This window comes from Triturus cristatus, chromosome 10 (genome assembly GCF_964204655.1).
Source record: "Triturus cristatus chromosome 10, aTriCri1.1, whole genome shotgun sequence".
NCBI classification, from domain to species: Eukaryota; Metazoa; Chordata; class Amphibia; order Caudata; family Salamandridae; genus Triturus; species Triturus cristatus.
This window is the reverse complement of record NC_140593.1, coordinates 669,950,144-669,972,509: the sequence shown is the minus strand read 5'-3', so window position 1 is coordinate 669,972,509 and position 22,366 is coordinate 669,950,144.

The following is a 22,366-nucleotide window of genomic DNA, read 5'->3' as shown; positions in this document are numbered from 1 at the left end:
TTAAGGCCCCTGGAAGCATGAAAATCACTTTAAACATCTCAGTTTTTTCTTTAAAAGTGATTTTCCACGTACAAATATGAATTGTAGTTCAAAGAGGCAACATTTGAAAACGGACCATTTTTTTCGTTTCTGAAGCATGTCGTAAGGGGGGGTGGTTATCTCTTTCACCAAAAATCGGGGGTTTTTGCTTAAAAAAAAGGCCTACAAATGTTATTTAATTCGCTTCCCGTGGAGTAGAAACACTTTTTAAGGCCACAGAGTGAGTAAATTGGCCATTTTCATTCACTTTTACCCATTCCTCAAATCTTGTGTTTAAGGCCCCTGGAAGCATGAAAATCACTTTAAACATCTCATTTTTTCTTTAAAAGTGATTTTCCACGTACAAATGTGAATTGTAGTTCAATGAGGCAACATTTGAAAACGGACCATTTTTTTCGTTTCTGAAGCATGTCGTAAGGGGGGGTGGTTATCTCTTTCACCAAAAAATGGGCGTTTTTGATTGAACAATAAAGGCCTCCAAATGTTATTTTATTCACTTCCCGTGGAGTAGAAACACTTTTTAAGGCCGCAGAGTGAGTAAATTGGCCATTTTCATTCACTTTTACCCATTCCAAAAATCTTGTGTTTAAGACCCCTGGACGCATAAAAATCAATTTAAACATATCATTTTATCTTTAAAAGTGATTTTCCACATACAAATGTGAATTGTAGTTCAAAGAGGCAACATTTGAAAATGGACCATTTTTTTAGTTTCTGAAGCATGTCGTAAGGGGGGGTGGTTATCTCTTTCATCAAAAATCGGGCGTTTTTGATTGAACAAAAAAGGCCTACAAATGTTATTTAATTCGCTTCCCGTAGAGTAGAAACACTTTTTAAGGCCGCAGAGTGAGTAAATTGGCCATTTTCATTCACTTTTACCCATTCCTCAAATCTTGTGTTTAAGGCCCCTGGAAGCATGAAAATCACTTTAAACATCTCATTTTTTCTTTAAAAGTGATTTTCCACGTACAAATGTGAATTGTAGTTCAAAGAGGCAACATTTGAAAATGGACCATTTTTTTCGTTTCTGAAGCATGTCGTAAGGGGGGTGGTTATCTCTTTCGTCAAAAATCTGGTGTTGTCGCTTGAACAATAAAGACCTCCAAATGTTATTTTATTCACTTGCCGTGGAGGAGAAACACTTTTTAAGGCCGCAGAGTGAGTAAATTGGCCATTTTCATTCACTTTTACCCATTTCTCAAATCTTGTGTTTAGGGCCCCTGGAAGCTTGAAAATCACTTTAAACATCTAATCTCATCTCTAAAAGTGATTATCCACCTACAAATGTGAATTGTAGTTCAAAGACGCAACATTTGAAAATGGACCATTTTTTTCGTTTCTGAAGCATGTCGTAAGGGGGGGTGGTTATCTCTTTCACCAAAAAATGGGCGTTTTTGATTGAACAATAAAGGCCTCCAAATGTTATTTTATTCACTTCCAGTGGAGTAGAAACACTTTTTAAGGCCACAGAGTGAGTAAATTGGCCTTTTTCATTCACTTTTACCCATTCCAAAAATCTTGTGTTTAAGACCCCTGGACGCATGAAAACCACTTTAAACATATCATTTTATCTCTAAAAGTGATAATCCACATACAAATGTGAATTGTAGTTCAAAGATGCAACATTTGAAAATGAACCATTTTTTTCGTTTCTGAAGCATGTCGTAAGGGGGGGTGGTTATCTCTTTCACCAAAAAACGAGCCTTTTTGATTGAACAATAAAGGCCTCCAAATGGTATTTTATTCACTTCCCGTGGAGTAGAAACACTTTTTAAGGCCGCAGAGTGAGTAAATTGGCCATTTTCATTCACTTTTAGCCATTCCTCAAATCTTGTGTTTAAGGCCCCTGGAAGCATGAAAATCACTTTAAACATCTCAGTTTTTTCTTTAAAAGTGATTTTCCACGTACAAATGTGAATTGTAGTTCAAAGAGGCAACATTTGAAAACGGACCATTTTTTTCGTTTCTGAAGCATGTCGTAAGGGGGGGTGGTTATCTCTTTCACCAAAAATCGGGGGTTTTTGATTGAACAATAAAGGCCTCCAAATGTTATTTTATTCACTTCCAGTGGAGTAGAAACACTTTTTAAGGCCACAGAGTGAGTAAATTGGCCATTTTCATTCACTTTTACCCATTCCAAAAATCTTATGTTTAAGACCCCTGGACGCATGAAAATCACTTTAAACATATCATTTTATCTCTAAAAGTGATAATCCACATACAAATGTGAATTGTAGTTCAAAGATGCAACATTTGAAAATGAACCATTTTTTTCGTTTCTGAAGCATGTCGTAAGGGGGGGTGGTTATCTCTTTCACCAAAAAACGAGCGTTTTTGATTGAACAATAAAGGCCTCCAAATGGTATTTTATTCACTTCCCGTGGAGTAGAAACACTTTTTAAGGCCGCAGAGTGAATAAATTGGCCATTTTCATTCACTTTTACCCATTCCTCAAATCTTGTGTTTAAGGCCCCTGGAAGCATGAAAATCACTTTAAACATCTCAGTTTTTTCTTTAAAAGTGATTTTCCACGTACAAATATGAATTGTAGTTCAAAGAGGCAACATTTGAAAACGGACCATTTTTTTCGTTTCTGAAGCATGTCGTAAGGGGGGGGTGGTTATCTCTTTCACCAAAAATCGGGGGTTTTTGCTTAAAAAAAAGGCCTACAAATGTTATTTAATTCGCTTCCCGTGGAGTAGAAACACTTTTTAAGGCCACAGAGTGAGTAAATTGGCCATTTTCATTCACTTTTACCCATTCCTCAAATCTTGTGTTTAAGGCCCCTGGAAGCATGAAAATCACTTTAAACATCTCATTTTTTCTTTAAAAGTGATTTTCCACGTACAAATGTGAATTGTAGTTCAATGAGGCAACATTTGAAAACGGACCATTTTTTTCGTTTCTGAAGCATGTCGTAAGGGGGGTGGTTATCTCTTTCACCAAAAAATGGGCGTTTTTGATTGAACAATAAAGGCCTCCAAATGTTATTTTATTCACTTCCAGTGGAGTAGAAACACTTTTTAAGGCCGCAGAGTGAGTAAATTGCCCATTTTCATTCACTTTTACCCATTCCTCAAATCTTGTGTTTAAGGCCCCTGGAAGCATGAAAATCACTTTAAACATCTCATTTTTTCTTTAAAAGTGATTTTCCACGTACAAATGTGAATTGTAGTTCAATGAGGCAACATTTGAAAACCGACCATTTTTTTCATTTCTGAAGCATGTTGTAAGGGTTATCTCTTTCACCAAACAATGGGCGTTTTTGATTGAACAATAAAGGCCTCCAAATGTTATTTTATTCACTTCCCGTGGAGTAGAAACACTTTTTAAGGCCGCAGAGTGAGTAAATTGGCCATTTTCATTCACTTTTACCCATTCCTCAAATCTTGTGTTTAAGGCCCCTGGAAGCATGAAAATCACTTTAAACAGATAATTTTATCTTTAAATGTGATTTTCCACGTACAAATGTGAATTGTAGTTCAAAGAGGCAACATTTGAAAACGGACCATTTTTTTCGTTTCTGAAGCATGTCGTAAGGGGGGGTGGTTATCTCTTTCACCAAAAAATGGGCGTTTTTTATTGAACAATAAAGACCTCCAAATGTTATTTTATTCACTTCCCGTGGAGTAGAAACACTTTTTAAGGCCGCAGAGTGAGTAAATTGGCCATTTTCATTCACTTTTACCCATTCCAAAAATCTTGTGTTTAAGACCCCTGGACGCATGAAAATCACTTTAAACATATCATTTTATCTCTAAAAGTGATAATCCACATACAAATGTGAATTGTAGTTCAAAGATGCAACATTTGAAAATGAACCATATTTTTCGTTTCTGAAGCATGTCGTAAGGGGGGGGTGGTTATCTCTTTCACCAAAAATGGGCGTTTTTGATTGAACAATAAAGGCCTCCAAATGTTATTTTATTCACTTCCCGTGGAGTAGAAACACTTTTTAAGGCCTCAGAATGAGTAAATTGGCCATTTCCATTCACTTTTACCCATTCCTCAAATCTTGTGTTTAAGGCCCCTGGAAGCATGAAAATCACTTTAAACATATCCTTTTATCTTTAAAAGTGATTTTCCACATACAAATGTGAATTGTAGTTCAAAGAGGCAACATTTGAAAATGGACCATTTTTTTAGTTTCTGAAGCATGTCGTAAGGGGGGGTGGTTATCTCTTTCATCAAAAATCGGGCGTTTTTGATTGAACAATAAAGGCCTACAAATGTTATTTAATTCGCTTCCCGTGGAGTAGAAACACTTTTTAAGGCCGCAGAGTGAGGAAATTGGCCATTTTCATTCACTTTTACCCATTCCTCAAATCTTGTGTTAAAGGCCCCTGGAAGCATGAAAATCACTTTAAACATATCATTGTATCTCTAAAAGTGATTTTCCACGTACAAATGTGAATTGTAGTTCAAAGAGGCAACATTTGAAAACGGACCATTTTTTTCGTTTCTGAAGCATGTCGTAAGGGGGGGTGGTTATCTCTTTCACCAAAAAATGGGCGTTTTTGATTGAATAATAAAGGTCTCCAAATGTTATTTTATTCACTTTCAGTGGAGTAGAAACACTTTTTAAGGCCGCAGAGTGAGTAAATTGGCCATTTTCATTCACTTTTACCCATTCCAAAAATCTTGTGTTTAAGACCCCTGGATGCATGAACATCACTTTAAACATATCATTTTATCTCTAAAAGTGATAATCCACATACAAATGTGAATTGTAGTTCAAAGATGCAACATTTGAAAATGAACCATTTTTTTCGTTTCTGAAGCATGTCGTAAGGGGGGGTGGTTATCTCTTTCATCAAAAATCTGGTGTTTTTGATTGAACAATAAAGGCCTCCAAATGTTATTTAATTCACTTCCCGTGGAGGAGAAACACTTTTTAAGGCCTCAGAATGAGTAAATTGGCCATTTCCATTCACTTTTACCCATTCCTCAAATCTTGTGTTTAAGGCCCCTGGAAGCATGACAATCACTTTAAACATATAATTTTATCTTTAAAAGTGATTTTCCACATACAAATGTGAATTGTAGTTCAAAGAGGCAACATTTGAAAATGAACCATTTTTTTAGTTTCTGAAGCATGTCGTAAGGGGGGGTGGTTATCTCTTTCATCAAAAATCGGGCGTTTTTGATTGAACAATAAAGGCCTACAAAAGTTATTTAATTCGCTTCCCGTGGAGTAGAAACACTTTTTAAGGGCGCAGAGTGAGTAAATTGGCCATTTTCATTCACTTTTACCCATTCCTCAAATCTTGTGTTTAAGGCCCCTGGAAGCATGAAAATCACTTTAAACATATCCTTTTATCTTTAAAAGTGATTTTCCACATACAAATGTGAATTGTAGTTCAAAGAGGCAACATTTGAAAATGGACCATTTTTTTAGTTTCTGAAGCATGTCGTAAGGGGGGGTGGTTATCTCTTTCATCAAAAATCGGGCGTTTTTGATTGAACAATAAAGGCCTACAAATGTTATTTAATTCGCTTCCCGTGGAGTAGAAACACTTTTTAAGGCCGCAGAGTGAGTAAATTGGCCATTTTCATTCACTTTTACCCATTCCTCAAATCTTGTGTTAAAGGCCCCTGGAAGCATGAAAATCACTTTAAACATATCATTGTATCTCTAAAAGTGATTTTCCACGTACAAATGTGAATTGTAGTTCAAAGAGGCAACATTTGAAAACGGACCATTTTTTTCGTTTCTGAAGCATGTCGTAAGGGGGGGGTGGTTATCTCTTTCACCAAAAAATGGGCGTTTTTGATTGAACAATAAAGGCCTCCAAATGTTATTTTATTCACTTCCCGTGGAGTAGAAACACTTTTTAAGGCCGCAGAGTGAGTAAATTGGCCATTTTCATTCACTTTTACCCATTCCAAAAATTTTGTGTTTAAGACCCCTGGGCGCATGAAAATCACTTTAAACATATCATTTTATCTCTAAAAGTGATAATCCACTTACAAATGTGAATTGTAGTTCAAAGATGCAACATTTGAAAATGAACCATTTTTTTTGTTTCTGAAGCATGTCGTAAGGGGGGGTGGTTATCTCTTTCATCAAAAATCGGGCATTTTTGATTGAACAATAAAGGCCTACAAATGTTATTTAATTCACTTTCTGGGGTGGAGAAAAACTTTTTAAGGCCTCAGAATGAGTAAATTGGCCATTTCCATTCACTTTTACCCATTCCTCAAATCTTGTTTAAGGCCCCTGGAAGCATGACAATCACTTTAAACATATAATTTTATCTTTAAAAGTGATTTTCCACATACAAATGTGAATTGTAGTTCAAAGAGGCAACATTTGAAAATGAACCATTTTTTTAGTTTCTGAAGCATGTCGTAAGGGGGGGTGGTTATCTCTTTCATCAAAAATCGGGCGTTTTTGATTGAACAATAAAGGCCTACAAAAGTTATTTAATTCGCTTCCCGTGGAGTAGAAACACTTTTTAAGGGCGCAGAGTGAGTAAATTGGCCATTTTCATTCACTTTTACCCATTCCTCAAATCTTGTGTTTAAGGCCCCTGGAAGCATGAAAATCACTTTAAACATATCATTTTATCACTAAAAGTGATAATCCACATACAAATGTGAATTGTAGTTCAAAGATGCAACATTTGAAAATGAACCATTTTTTTCGTTTCTGAAGCATGTCGTAAGGGGGGGTGGTTATCTCTTTCATCAAAAATCGGGCATTTTTGATTGAACAATAAAGGCCTACAAATGTTATTTAATTCACTTTCTGGGGTGGAGAAAAACTTTTTAAGGCCTCAGAGTGAATAAATTTGCCATTTTCATTCACGTTTTCCCATTCCTCAAATCTTGTGTTTAGTGCCCGGGGAAGCTTGAAAATCACTTCAAACATCTAATTTTATCTCTAAAAGTGATTATCCACGTGCAAATGTGAATTGTAGTTCAAAGATGCAACATTTGAAAATGGACCATTTTTTTCGTTTCTGAATCATGTCGTAAGGGGGGTGGTTATCACTTTCGTCAAAAATCTGGTGTTTTCGCTTGAACAATAAAGACCTCCAAATGTTATTTTATTCACTTGCCGTGGAGGAGAAACACTTTTTAAGGCCGCAGAGTGAGTAAATTGGCCATTTTCATTCACTTTTACCCATTTCTCAAATCTTGTGTTTAGGGCCCCTGGAAGCTTGAAAATCACTTTAAACATCTAATCTCATCTCTAAAAGTGATTATCCACCTACAAATGTGAATTGTAGTTCAAAGACGCAACATTTGAAAATGGACCATTTTTTTCGTTTCTGAAGCATGTCGTAAGGGGGGGTGGTTATCTCTTTCACCAAAAAATGGGCGTTTTTGATTGAACAATAAAGGCCTCCAAATGTTATTTTATTCACTTCCAGTGGAGTAGAAACACTTTTTAAGGCCACAGAGTGAGTAAATTGGCCTTTTTCATTCACTTTTACCCATTCCAAAAATCTTGTGTTTAAGACCCCTGGACGCATGAAAACCACTTTAAACATATCATTTTATCTCTAAAAGTGATAATCCACATACAAATGTGAATTGTAGTTCAAAGATGCAACATTTGAAAATGAACCATTTTTTTCGTTTCTGAAGCATGTCGTAAGGGGGGGTGGTTATCTCTTTCACCAAAAAACGAGCCTTTTTGATTGAACAATAAAGGCCTCCAAATGGTATTTTATTCACTTCCCGTGGAGTAGAAACACTTTTTAAGGCCGCAGAGTGAGTAAATTGGCCATTTTCATTCACTTTTAGCCATTCCTCAAATCTTGTGTTTAAGGCCCCTGGAAGCATGAAAATCACTTTAAACATCTCAGTTTTTTCTTTAAAAGTGATTTTCCACGTACAAATGTGAATTGTAGTTCAAAGAGGCAACATTTGAAAACGGACCATTTTTTTCGTTTCTGAAGCATGTCGTAAGGGGGGGTGGTTATCTCTTTCACCAAAAATCGGGGGTTTTTGATTGAACAATAAAGGCCTCCAAATGTTATTTTATTCACTTCCAGTGGAGTAGAAACACTTTTTAAGGCCACAGAGTGAGTAAATTGGCCATTTTCATTCACTTTTACCCATTCCAAAAATCTTATGTTTAAGACCCCTGGACGCATGAAAATCACTTTAAACATATCATTTTATCTCTAAAAGTGATAATCCACATACAAATGTGAATTGTAGTTCAAAGATGCAACATTTGAAAATGAACCATTTTTTTCGTTTCTGAAGCATGTCGTAAGGGGGGGTGGTTATCTCTTTCACCAAAAAACGAGCGTTTTTGATTGAACAATAAAGGCCTCCAAATGGTATTTTATTCACTTCCCGTGGAGTAGAAACACTTTTTAAGGCCGCAGAGTGAGTAAATTGGCCATTTTCATTCACTTTTACCCATTCCTCAAATCTTGTGTTTAAGGCCCCTGGAAGCATGAAAATCACTTTAAACATCTCAGTTTTTTCTTTAAAAGTGATTTTCCACGTACAAATATGAATTGTAGTTCAAAGAGGCAACATTTGAAAACGGACCATTTTTTTCGTTTCTGAAGCATGTCGTAAGGGGGGGTGGTTATCTCTTTCACCAAAAATCGGGGGTTTTTGCTTAAAAAAAAGGCCTACAAATGTTATTTAATTCGCTTCCCGTGGAGTAGAAACACTTTTTAAGGCCACAGAGTGAGTAAATTGGCCATTTTCATTCACTTTTACCCATTCCTCAAATCTTGTGTTTAAGGCCCCTGGAAGCATGAAAATCACTTTAAACATCTCATTTTTTCTTTAAAAGTGATTTTCCACGTACAAATGTGAATTGTAGTTCAATGAGGCAACATTTGAAAACGGACCATTTTTTTCGTTTCTGAAGCATGTCGTAAGGGGGGGTGGTTATCTCTTTCACCAAAAAATGGGCGTTTTTGATTGAACAATAAAGGCCTCCAAATGTTATTTTATTCACTTCCCGTGGAGTAGAAACACTTTTTAAGGCCGCAGAGTGAGTAAATTGGCCATTTTCATTCACTTTTACCCATTCCAAAAATCTTGTGTTTAAGACCCCTGGACGCATAAAAATCAATTTAAACATATCATTTTATCTTTAAAAGTGATTTTCCACATACAAATGTGAATTGTAGTTCAAAGAGGCAACATTTGAAAATGGACCATTTTTTTAGTTTCTGAAGCATGTCGTAAGGGGGGGTGGTTATCTCTTTCATCAAAAATCGGGCGTTTTTGATTGAACAAAAAAGGCCTACAAATGTTATTTAATTCGCTTCCCGTAGAGTAGAAACACTTTTTAAGGCCGCAGAGTGAGTAAATTGGCCATTTTCATTCACTTTTACCCATTCCTCAAATCTTGTGTTTAAGGCCCCTGGAAGCATGAAAATCACTTTAAACATCTCATTTTTTCTTTAAAAGTGATTTTCCACGTACAAATGTGAATTGTAGTTCAAAGAGGCAACATTTGAAAATGGACCATTTTTTTCGTTTCTGAAGCATGTCGTAAGGGGGGTGGTTATCTCTTTCGTCAAAAATCTGGTGTTGTCGCTTGAACAATAAAGACCTCCAAATGTTATTTTATTCACTTGCCGTGGAGGAGAAACACTTTTTAAGGCCGCAGAGTGAGTAAATTGGCCATTTTCATTCACTTTTACCCATTTCTCAAATCTTGTGTTTAGGGCCCCTGGAAGCTTGAAAATCACTTTAAACATCTAATCTCATCTCTAAAAGTGATTATCCACCTACAAATGTGAATTGTAGTTCAAAGACGCAACATTTGAAAATGGACCATTTTTTTCGTTTCTGAAGCATGTCGTAAGGGGGGGTGGTTATCTCTTTCACCAAAAAATGGGCGTTTTTGATTGAACAATAAAGGCCTCCAAATGTTATTTTATTCACTTCCAGTGGAGTAGAAACACTTTTTAAGGCCACAGAGTGAGTAAATTGGCCTTTTTCATTCACTTTTACCCATTCCAAAAATCTTGTGTTTAAGACCCCTGGACGCATGAAAACCACTTTAAACATATCATTTTATCTCTAAAAGTGATAATCCACATACAAATGTGAATTGTAGTTCAAAGATGCAACATTTGAAAATGAACCATTTTTTTCGTTTCTGAAGCATGTCGTAAGGGGGGGTGGTTATCTCTTTCACCAAAAAACGAGCCTTTTTGATTGAACAATAAAGGCCTCCAAATGGTATTTTATTCACTTCCCGTGGAGTAGAAACACTTTTTAAGGCCGCAGAGTGAGTAAATTGGCCATTTTCATTCACTTTTAGCCATTCCTCAAATCTTGTGTTTAAGGCCCCTGGAAGCATGAAAATCACTTTAAACATCTCAGTTTTTTCTTTAAAAGTGATTTTCCACGTACAAATGTGAATTGTAGTTCAAAGAGGCAACATTTGAAAACGGACCATTTTTTTCGTTTCTGAAGCATGTCGTAAGGGGGGGTGGTTATCTCTTTCACCAAAAATCGGGGGTTTTTGATTGAACAATAAAGGCCTCCAAATGTTATTTTATTCACTTCCAGTGGAGTAGAAACACTTTTTAAGGCCACAGAGTGAGTAAATTGGCCATTTTCATTCACTTTTACCCATTCCAAAAATCTTATGTTTAAGACCCCTGGACGCATGAAAATCACTTTAAACATATCATTTTATCTCTAAAAGTGATAATCCACATACAAATGTGAATTGTAGTTCAAAGATGCAACATTTGAAAATGAACCATTTTTTTCGTTTCTGAAGCATGTCGTAAGGGGGGGTGGTTATCTCTTTCACCAAAAAACGAGCGTTTTTGATTGAACAATAAAGGCCTCCAAATGGTATTTTATTCACTTCCCGTGGAGTAGAAACACTTTTTAAGGCCGCAGAGTGAATAAATTGGCCATTTTCATTCACTTTTACCCATTCCTCAAATCTTGTGTTTAAGGCCCCTGGAAGCATGAAAATCACTTTAAACATCTCAGTTTTTTCTTTAAAAGTGATTTTCCACGTACAAATATGAATTGTAGTTCAAAGAGGCAACATTTGAAAACGGACCATTTTTTTCGTTTCTGAAGCATGTCGTAAGGGGGGGGTGGTTATCTCTTTCACCAAAAATCGGGGGTTTTTGCTTAAAAAAAAGGCCTACAAATGTTATTTAATTCGCTTCCCGTGGAGTAGAAACACTTTTTAAGGCCACAGAGTGAGTAAATTGGCCATTTTCATTCACTTTTACCCATTCCTCAAATCTTGTGTTTAAGGCCCCTGGAAGCATGAAAATCACTTTAAACATCTCATTTTTTCTTTAAAAGTGATTTTCCACGTACAAATGTGAATTGTAGTTCAATGAGGCAACATTTGAAAACGGACCATTTTTTTCGTTTCTGAAGCATGTCGTAAGGGGGGTGGTTATCTCTTTCACCAAAAAATGGGCGTTTTTGATTGAACAATAAAGGCCTCCAAATGTTATTTTATTCACTTCCCGTGGAGTAGAAACACTTTTTAAGGCCGCAGAGTGAGTAAATTGGCCATTTTCATTCACTTTTACCCATTCCAAAAATCTTGTGTTTAAGACCCCTGGACGCATAAAAATCAATTTAAACATATCATTTTATCTTTAAAAGTGATTTTCCACATACAAATGTGAATTGTAGTTCAAAGAGGCAACATTTGAAAATGGACCATTTTTTTAGTTTCTGAAGCATGTCGTAAGGGGGGGTGGTTATCTCTTTCATCAAAAATCGGGCGTTTTTGATTGAACAAAAAAGGCCTACAAATGTTATTTAATTCGCTTCCCGTAGAGTAGAAACACTTTTTAAGGCCGCAGAGTGAGTAAATTGGCCATTTTCATTCACTTTTACCCATTCCTCAAATCTTGTGTTTAAGGCCCCTGGAAGCATGAAAATCACTTTAAACATCTCATTTTTTCTTTAAAAGTGATTTTCCACGTACAAATGTGAATTGTAGTTCAAAGAGGCAACATTTGAAAATGGACCATTTTTTTCGTTTCTGAAGCATGTCGTAAGTGGGGGGGGTGGTTATCTCTTTCACCAAAAAATGGGCGTTTTTGATTGAACAATAAAGGCCTCCAAATGTTATTTTATTCACTTCCCGTGGAGTAGAAACACTTTTTAAGGCCGCAGAGTGAGTAAATTGGCCATTTTCATTCACTTTTACCCATTCCAAAAATCTTGTGTTTAAGACCCCTGGGCGCATGAAAATCACTTTAAACATATCATTTTATCTCTAAAAGTGATAATCCACATACAAATGTGAATTGTAGTTCAAAGATGCAACATTTGAAAATGAACCATTTTTTTTGTTTCTGAAGCATGTCGTAAGGGGGGGTGGTTATCTCTTTCATCAAAAATCGGGCATTTTTGATTGAACAATAAAGGCCTACAAATGTTATTTAATTCACTTTCTGGGGTGGAGAAAAACTTTTTAAGGCCTCAGAGTGAATAAATTGGCCATTTTCATTCAAGTTTTCCCATTCCTCAAATCTTGTGTTTAGGGCCCGGGGAAGCTTGAAAATCACTTCAAACATCTAATTTTATCTCTAAAAGTGATTATCCACGTACAAATGTGAATTGTAGTTCAAAGACGCAACATTTGAAAATGGACCATTTTTTTCGTTTCTGAAGTATGTCGTAAGGGGGGGTGGTTATCTCTTTCGTCAAAAATCTGGCGTTTTCGCTTGAACAATAAAGACCTCCAAATGTTATTTTATTCACTTACCGTGGAGTAGAAACACTTTTTAAGGCCGCAGAGTGAGTAAATTGCCCATTTTCATTCACTTTTACCCATTTCTCAAATCTTGTGTTTAAGGCCCCTGGAAGCATGAAAATCACTTTAAACAGATAATTTTATCTTTAAATGTGATTTTCCACGTACAAATGTGAATTGTAGTTCAAAGAGGCAACATTTGAAAACGGACCATTTTTTTCGTTTCTGAAGCATGTCGTAAGGGGGGTGGTTATCTCTTTCACCAAAAAATGGGCGTTTTTGATTGAACAATAAAGGCCTCCAAATGGTATTTTATTCACTTCCCGTGGAGTAGAAACACTTTTTAAGGCCGCAGAGTGAGTAAATTGGCCATTTTCATTCACTTTTACCCATTCCAAAAATCTTGTGTTTAAGACCCCTGGGCGCATGAAAATCACTTTAAACATATCATTTTATCTCTAAAAGTGATAATCCACATACAAATGTGAATTGTAGTTCAAAGATGCAACATTTGAAAATGAACCATTTTTTTTGTTTCTGAAGCATGTCGTAAGGGGGGGTGGTTATCTCTTTCATCAAAAAACGGGCATTTTTGATTGAACAATAAAGGCCTCCAAATGTTATTTAATTCACTTCCCGTGGAGGAGAAACACTTTTTAAGGCCTCAGAATGAGTAAATTGGCCATTTCCATTCACTTTTACCCATTCCTCAAATCTTGTGTTTAAGGCCCCTGGAAGCATGAAAATCACTTTAAACATCTCATTTTATCTTTAAAAGTGATTTTCCACATACAAATGTGAATTGTAGTTCAAAGATGCAACATTTGAAAATGAACCATTTTTTTCGTTTCTGAAGCATGTCGTAAGGGGGGGTGGTTATCTCTTTCACCAAAAAACGAGCCTTTTTGATTGAACAATAAAGGCCTCCAAATGGTATTTTATTCACTTCCCGTGGATTAGAAACACTTTTTAAGGCAGCAGAGTGAGTAACTTGGCCATTTTCATTCACTTTTAGCCATTCCTCAAATCTTGTGTTTAAGGCCCCAGGAAACATGAAAATCACTTTAAACATCTCAGTTTTTTCTTTAAAAGTGATTTTCCACGTACAAATGTGAATTGTAGTTCAAAGAGGCAACATTTGAAAACGGACCATTTTTTTCGTTTCTGAAGCATGTCGTAAGGGGGGGTGGTTATCTCTTTCACCAAAAATCGGGGGTTTTTGATTGAACAATAAAGGCCTCCAAATGTTATTTTATTCACTTCCAGTGGAGTAGAAACACTTTTTAAGGCCACAGAGTGAGTAAATTGGCCATTTTCATTCACTTTTACCCATTCCAAAAATCTTATGTTTAAGACCCCTGGACGCATGAAAATCACTTTAAACATATCATTTTATCTCTAAAAGTGATAATCCACATACAAATGTGAATTGTAGTTCAAAGATGCAACATTTGAAAATGAACCATTTTTTTCGTTTCTGAAGCATGTCGTAAGGGGGGGTGGTTATCTCTTTCACCAAAAAACGAGCGTTTTTGATTGAACAATAAAGGCCTCCAAATGGTATTTTATTCACTTCCCGTGGAGTAGAAACACTTTTTAAGGCCGCAGAGTGAATAAATTGGCCATTTTCATTCACTTTTACCCATTCCTCAAATCTTGTGTTTAAGGCCCCTGGAAGCATGAAAATCACTTTAAACATCTCAGTTTTTTCTTTAAAAGTGATTTTCCACGTACAAATATGAATTGTAGTTCAAAGAGGCAACATTTGAAAACGGACCATTTTTTTCGTTTCTGAAGCATGTCGTAAGGGGGGGGTGGTTATCTCTTTCACCAAAAATCGGGGGTTTTTGCTTAAAAAAAAGGCCTACAAATGTTATTTAATTCGCTTCCCGTGGAGTAGAAACACTTTTTAAGGCCACAGAGTGAGTAAATTGGCCATTTTCATTCACTTTTACCCATTCCTCAAATCTTGTGTTTAAGGCCCCTGGAAGCATGAAAATCACTTTAAACATCTCATTTTTTCTTTAAAAGTGATTTTCCACGTACAAATGTGAATTGTAGTTCAATGAGGCAACATTTGAAAACGGACCATTTTTTTCGTTTCTGAAGCATGTCGTAAGGGGGGTGGTTATCTCTTTCACCAAAAAATGGGCGTTTTTGATTGAACAATAAAGGCCTCCAAATGTTATTTTATTCACTTCCCGTGGAGTAGAAACACTTTTTAAGGCCGCAGAGTGAGTAAATTGGCCATTTTCATTCACTTTTACCCATTCCAAAAATCTTGTGTTTAAGACCCCTGGACGCATAAAAATCAATTTAAACATATCATTTTATCTTTAAAAGTGATTTTCCACATACAAATGTGAATTGTAGTTCAAAGAGGCAACATTTGAAAATGGACCATTTTTTTAGTTTCTGAAGCATGTCGTAAGGGGGGGTGGTTATCTCTTTCATCAAAAATCGGGCGTTTTTGATTGAACAAAAAAGGCCTACAAATGTTATTTAATTCGCTTCCCGTAGAGTAGAAACACTTTTTAAGGCCGCAGAGTGAGTAAATTGGCCATTTTCATTCACTTTTACCCATTCCTCAAATCTTGTGTTTAAGGCCCCTGGAAGCATGAAAATCACTTTAAACATCTCATTTTTTCTTTAAAAGTGATTTTCCACGTACAAATGTGAATTGTAGTTCAAAGAGGCAACATTTGAAAATGGACCATTTTTTTCGTTTCTGAAGCATGTCGTAAGTGGGGGGGGTGGTTATCTCTTTCACCAAAAAATGGGCGTTTTTGATTGAACAATAAAGGCCTCCAAATGTTATTTTATTCACTTCCCGTGGAGTAGAAACACTTTTTAAGGCCGCAGAGTGAGTAAATTGGCCATTTTCATTCACTTTTACCCATTCCAAAAATCTTGTGTTTAAGACCCCTGGGCGCATGAAAATCACTTTAAACATATCATTTTATCTCTAAAAGTGATAATCCACATACAAATGTGAATTGTAGTTCAAAGATGCAACATTTGAAAATGAACCATTTTTTTTGTTTCTGAAGCATGTCGTAAGGGGGGGTGGTTATCTCTTTCATCAAAAATCGGGCATTTTTGATTGAACAATAAAGGCCTACAAATGTTATTTAATTCACTTTCTGGGGTGGAGAAAAACTTTTTAAGGCCTCAGAGTGAATAAATTGGCCATTTTCATTCAAGTTTTCCCATTCCTCAAATCTTGTGTTTAGGGCCCGGGGAAGCTTGAAAATCACTTCAAACATCTAATTTTATCTCTAAAAGTGATTATCCACGTACAAATGTGAATTGTAGTTCAAAGACGCAACATTTGAAAATGGACCATTTTTTTCGTTTCTGAAGTATGTCGTAAGGGGGGGTGGTTATCTCTTTCGTCAAAAATCTGGCGTTTTCGCTTGAACAATAAAGACCTCCAAATGTTATTTTATTCACTTACCGTGGAGTAGAAACACTTTTTAAGGCCGCAGAGTGAGTAAATTGCCCATTTTCATTCACTTTTACCCATTTCTCAAATCTTGTGTTTAAGGCCCCTGGAAGCATGAAAATCACTTTAAACAGATAATTTTATCTTTAAATGTGATTTTCCACGTACAAATGTGAATTGTAGTTCAAAGAGGCAACATTTGAAAACGGACCATTTTTTTCGTTTCTGAAGCATGTCGTAAGGGGGGTGGTTATCTCTTTCACCAAAAAATGGGCGTTTTTGATTGAACAATAAAGGCCTCCAAATGGTATTTTATTCACTTCCCGTGGAGTAGAAACACTTTTTAAGGCCGCAGAGTGAGTAAATTGGCCATTTTCATTCACTTTTACCCATTCCAAAAATCTTGTGTTTAAGACCCCTGGGCGCATGAAAATCACTTTAAACATATCATTTTATCTCTAAAAGTGATAATCCACATACAAATGTGAATTGTAGTTCAAAGATGCAACATTTGAAAATGAACCATTTTTTTTGTTTCTGAAGCATGTCGTAAGGGGGGGTGGTTATCTCTTTCATCAAAAAACGGGCATTTTTGATTGAACAATAAAGGCCTCCAAATGTTATTTAATTCACTTCCCGTGGAGGAGAAACACTTTTTAAGGCCTCAGAATGAGTAAATTGGCCATTTCCATTCACTTTTACCCATTCCTCAAATCTTGTGTTTAAGGCCCCTGGAAGCATGAAAATCACTTTAAACATCTCATTTTATCTTTAAAAGTGATTTTCCACATACAAATGTGAATTGTAGTTCAAAGACGCAACATTTGAAAATGGACCATTTTTTTTCGTTTCTGAAGCATGTTGTCGGGGGGGGTGGTTATCTCTTTCGTCAAAAATCTGGCGTTTTCGCTTGAACAATAAAGACCTCCAAATGTTATTTTATGCACTTGCCGTGGAGTAGAAACACTTTTTAAGGCCGCAGAGTGAGTAAATTGCCCATTTTCATTCACTTTTACCCATTCCTCAAATCTTGTGTTTAAGTCCCCTGGAAGCATGAAAATCACTTTAAACATATCCTTTTATCTTTAAAAGTGATTTTCCACATACAAATGTGAATTGTAGTTCAAAGAGGCAACATTTGAAAATGGACCATTTTTTTAGTTTCTGAAGCATGTCGTAAGGGGGGGTGGTTATCTCTTTCATCAAAAATCGGGCGTTTTTGATTGAACAATAAAGGCCTACAAATGTTATTTAATTTGCTTCCCGTGGAGTAGAAACACTTTTTAAGGCCGCAGAGTGAGTAAATTGGCCATTTTCATTCACTTTTACCCATTCCTCAAATCTTGTGTTTAAGGCCCCTGGAAGCATGAAAATCACTTTAAACATATCATTTTATCTTTAAAAGTGATTTTCCACATACAAATGTGAATTGTAGTTCAAAGAGGCAACATTTGAAAATGGACCATTTTTTTAGTTTCTGAAGCATGTCGTAAGGGGGGGTGGTTATCTCTTTCATCAAAAATCGGGCATTTTTGATTGAACAATAAAGGCCTACAAATGTTATTTAATTCACTTTCTGGGGTGGAGAAAAACTTTTTAAGGCCTCAGAGTGAATAAATTTGCCATTTTCATTCACGTTTTCCCATTCCTCAAATCTTGTGTTTAGGGCCCGGGGAAGCTTGAAAATCACTTCAAACATCTAATTTTATCTCTAAAAGTGATTATCCACGTGCAAATGTGAATTGTAGTTCAAAGATGCAACATTTGAAAATGGACCATTTTTTTCGTTTCTGAAGCATGTCGTAAGGGGGGTGGTTATCTCTTTCACCAAAAAATGGGCGTTTTTGATTGAACAATAAAGACCTCCAAATGTTATTTTATTCACTTGCCGTGGAGGAGAAACACTTTTTAAGGCCGCAGAGTGAGTAAATTGGCCATTTTCATTCACTTTTACCCATTCCAAAAATCTTGTGTTTAAGACCCCTGGACGCATGAAAATCACTTTAAACATATCATTTTATCTCTAAAAGTGATAATCCACATACAAATGTGAATTGTAGTTCAAAGATGCAACATTTGAAAATGAACCATTTTTTTCGTTTCTGAAGCATGTCGTAAGGGGGGGTGGTTATCTCTTTCACCAAAAAACGAGCGTTTTTGATTGAACAATAAAGGCCTCCAAATGGTATTTTATTCACTTCCCGTGGAGTAGAAACACTTTTTAAGGCCGCAGAGTGAGTAAATTGGCCATTTTCATTCACTTTTACCCATTCCTCAAATCTTGTGTTTAAGGCCCCTGGAAGCATGAAAATCACTTTAAACATCTCAGTTTTTACTTTAAAAGTGATTTTCCACGTACAAATGTGAATTGTAGTTCAAAGAGGCAACATTTAAAAACGGACCATTTTTTTCGTTTCTGAAGCATGTCGTAAGGGGGGGTGGTTATCTCTTTCACCAAAAATCGGGGGTTTTTGCTTGAACAATAAAGGCCTCCAAATGTTATTTTATTCACTTCCCGTGGAGAAGAAACACTTTTTAAGGCCACAGAGTGAGTACATTGGCCATTTTCATTCACTTTTACCCATTCCAAAAATCTTGTTTTTAAGACCCCTGGAAGCTTGAAAATTACTTTAAACATCTAATTTTATCTCTAAAAGTGATTATCCACATACAAATGTGAACTGTAGTTCAAAGACGCAACATTTGAAAATGGACCATTTTTTTCGTTTCTGAAGCATGTCGTAAGGGGGGGTGGTTATCTCTTTCATCAAAAATCTGGCATTTTTGATTGAACAATAAAGGCCTCCAAATGTTATTTAATTCACTTCCCGTGGAGGAGAAACACTTTTTAAGGCCTCAGAATGAGTAAATTGGCCATTTCCATTCACTTTTACCCATTCCTCAAATCTTGTGTTTAAGGCCCCTGGAAGCATGAAAATCACTTTAAACATCTCATTTTTTCTTTAAAAGTGATTTTCCACGTACAAATGTGAATTGTAGTTCAAAGAGGCAACATTTGAAAATGGACCATTTTTTTCGTTTCTGAAGCATGTCGTAAGGGGGGGTGGTTATCTCTTTCACCAAAAAATGGGCGTTTTTGATTGAACAATAAAGGCCTCCAAATGGTATTTTATTCACTTCCCGTGGAGTAGAAACACTTTTTAAGGCCGCAGAGTGAGTAAATTGGCCATTTTCATTCACTTTTACCCATTCCAAAAATCTTGTGTTTAAGACCCCTGGGCGCATGAAAATCACTTTAAACATATCATTTTATCTCTAAAAGTGATAATCCACATACAAATGTGAATTGTAGTTCAAAGATGCAACATTTGAAAATGAACCATTTTTTTTGTTTCTGAAGCATGTCGTAAGAGGGGGTGGTTATCTCTTTCATCAAAAATCGGGCATTTTTGATTGAACAATAAAGGCCTACAAATGTTATTTAATTCACTTTCTGGGGTGGAGAAAAACTTTTTAAGGCCTCAGAGTGAATAAATTGGCCATTTTCATTCACGTTTTCCCATTCTTCAAATCTTGTGTTTAGGGCCCGGGGAAGCTTGAAAATCACTTCAAACATCTAATTTTATCTCGAAAAGTGATTATCCACGTACAAATGTGAATTGTAGTTCAAAGACGCAACATTTGAAAATGGACCATTTTTTTCGTTTCTGAAGCATGTCGTAAGGGGGGGTGGTTATCTCTTTCACCAAAAAATGGGCGTTTTTTATTGAACAATAAAGACCTCCAAATGTTATTTTATTCACTTCCCGTGGAGTAGAAACACTTTTTAAGGCCGCAGAGTGAGTAAATTGGCCATTTTCATTCACTTTTACCCATTCCAAAAATCTTGTGTTTAAGACCCCTGGACGCATGAAAATCACTTTAAACATATCATTTTATCTCTAAAAGTGATAATCCACATACAAATGTGAATTGTAGTTCAAAGATGCAACATTTGAAAATGAACCATATTTTTCGTTTCTGAAGCATGTCGTAAGGGGGGGTGGTTATCTCTTTCACCAAAAAATGGGCGTTTTTGATTGAACAATAAAGGCCTCCAAATGTTATTTTATTCACTTCCCGTGGAGTAGAAACACTTTTTAAGGCCTCAGAATGAGCAAATTGGCCATTTCCATTCACTTTTACCCATTCCTCAAATCTTGTGTTTAAGGCCCCTGGAAGCATGAAAATCACTTTAAACATATCCTTTTATCTTTAAAAGTGATTTTCCACATACAAATGTGAATTGTAGTTCAAAGAGGCAACATTTGAAAATGGACCATTTTTTTAGTTTCTGAAGCATGTCGTAAGGGGGGGTGGTTATCTCTTTCATCAAAAATCGGGCGTTTTTGATTGAACAATAAAGGCCTACATATGTTATTTAATTCGCTTCCCGTGGAGTAGAAACACTTTTTAAGGCCGCAGAGTGAGTAAATTGGCCATTTTCATTCACTTTTACCCATTCCTCAAATCTTGTGTTTAAGGCCCCTGGAAGCATGAAAATCACATGAAACATATCATTTTATCTTTAAAAGTGATTTTCCACATACAAATGTGAATTGTAGTTCAAAGAGGCAACATTTGAAAACGGACCATTTTTTTCGTTTCTGAAGCATGTCATAAGGGGGGTGGTTATCTCTTTCACCAAAAAATGGGCGTTTTTGATTGAACAATAAAGGCCTCCAAATGGTATTTTATTCACTTCCCGTGGAGTAGAAACACTTTTTAAGGCCGCAGAGTGAGTAAATTGGCCATTTTCATTCACTTTTACCCATTCCAAAAATCTTGTGTTTAAGACCCCTGGGCGCATGAAAATCACTTTAAACATATCATTTTATCTCTAAAAGTGATAATCCACATACAAATGTGAATTGTAGTTCAAAGATGCAACATTTGAAAATGAACCATTTTTTTTGTTTCTGAAGCATGTCGTAAGGGGGGGTGGTTATCTCTTTCATCAAAAAACGGGCATTTTTGATTGAACAATAAAGGCCTACACATGTTATTTAATTCACTTTCTGGGGTGGAGAAAAACTTTTTAAGGCCTCAGAGTGAATAAATTGGCCATTTTCATTCACGTTTTCCCATTCCTCAAATCTTGTGTTTAGGGCCCGGGGAAGCTTGAAAATCACTTCAAACATCTAATTTTATCTCTAAAAGTGATTATCCACGTACAAATGTGAATTGTAGTTCAAAGACGCAACATTTGAAAATGGACCATTTTTTTTCGTTTCTGAAGCATGTCGTAAGGAGGGGTGGTTATCTCTTTCGTCAAAAATCTGGTGTTTTCGCTTGAACAATAAAGACCTCCAAATGTTATTTTATTCACTTACCGTGGAGGAGAAAAAAAATTTAAGGTCGCAGAGTGAGTAAATTGGCCATTTTCATTTACTTTTACCCATTTCTCAAATCTTGTGTTTAGGGCCCCTGGAAGCTTGAAAATCACTTTAAACATCTAATCATATCTCTAAAAGTGATTTTCCACGTACAAATGTGAATTGTAGTTCAAAGACGCAACATTTGAAAATGGACCATTTTTTTCGTTTCTGAAGCATGTCGTAAGGGGGGGGGTGGTTATCTCTTTCATCAAAAATCTGGCGTTTTTCATTGAACAATAAAGGCCTCCAAATGTTATTTAATTCACTTCCCGTGGAGGAGAAACACTTTTTAAGGCCTCAGAATGAGTAAATTGGCCATTTCCATTCACTTTTACCCATTCCTCAAATCTTGTGTTTAAGGCCCCTGGAAGCATGAAAATCACTTTAAACATCTCATTTTATCTTTAAAAGTGATTTTCCACATACAAATGTGAATTGTAGTTCAAAGACGCAACATTTGAAAATGGACCATTTTTTTCGTTTCTGAAGCATGTCGTCGGGGGGGTGGTTATCTCTTTCGTCAAAAATCTGGCGTTTTCGCTTGAACAATAAAGACCTCCAAATGTTATTTTATGCACTTGCCATGGAGTAGAAACACTTTTTAAGGCCGCAGAGTGAGTAAATTGCCCATTTTCATTCACTTTTACCCATTCCTCAAATCTTGTGTTTAAGGCCCCTGGAAGCATGAAAATCACTTTAAACATCTCATTTTTTCTTTAAAAGTGATTTTCCACGTACAAATGTGAATTGTAGTTCAATGAGGCAACATTTGAAAAACGACCATTTTTTTCATTTCTGAAGCATGTCGTAAGGGGG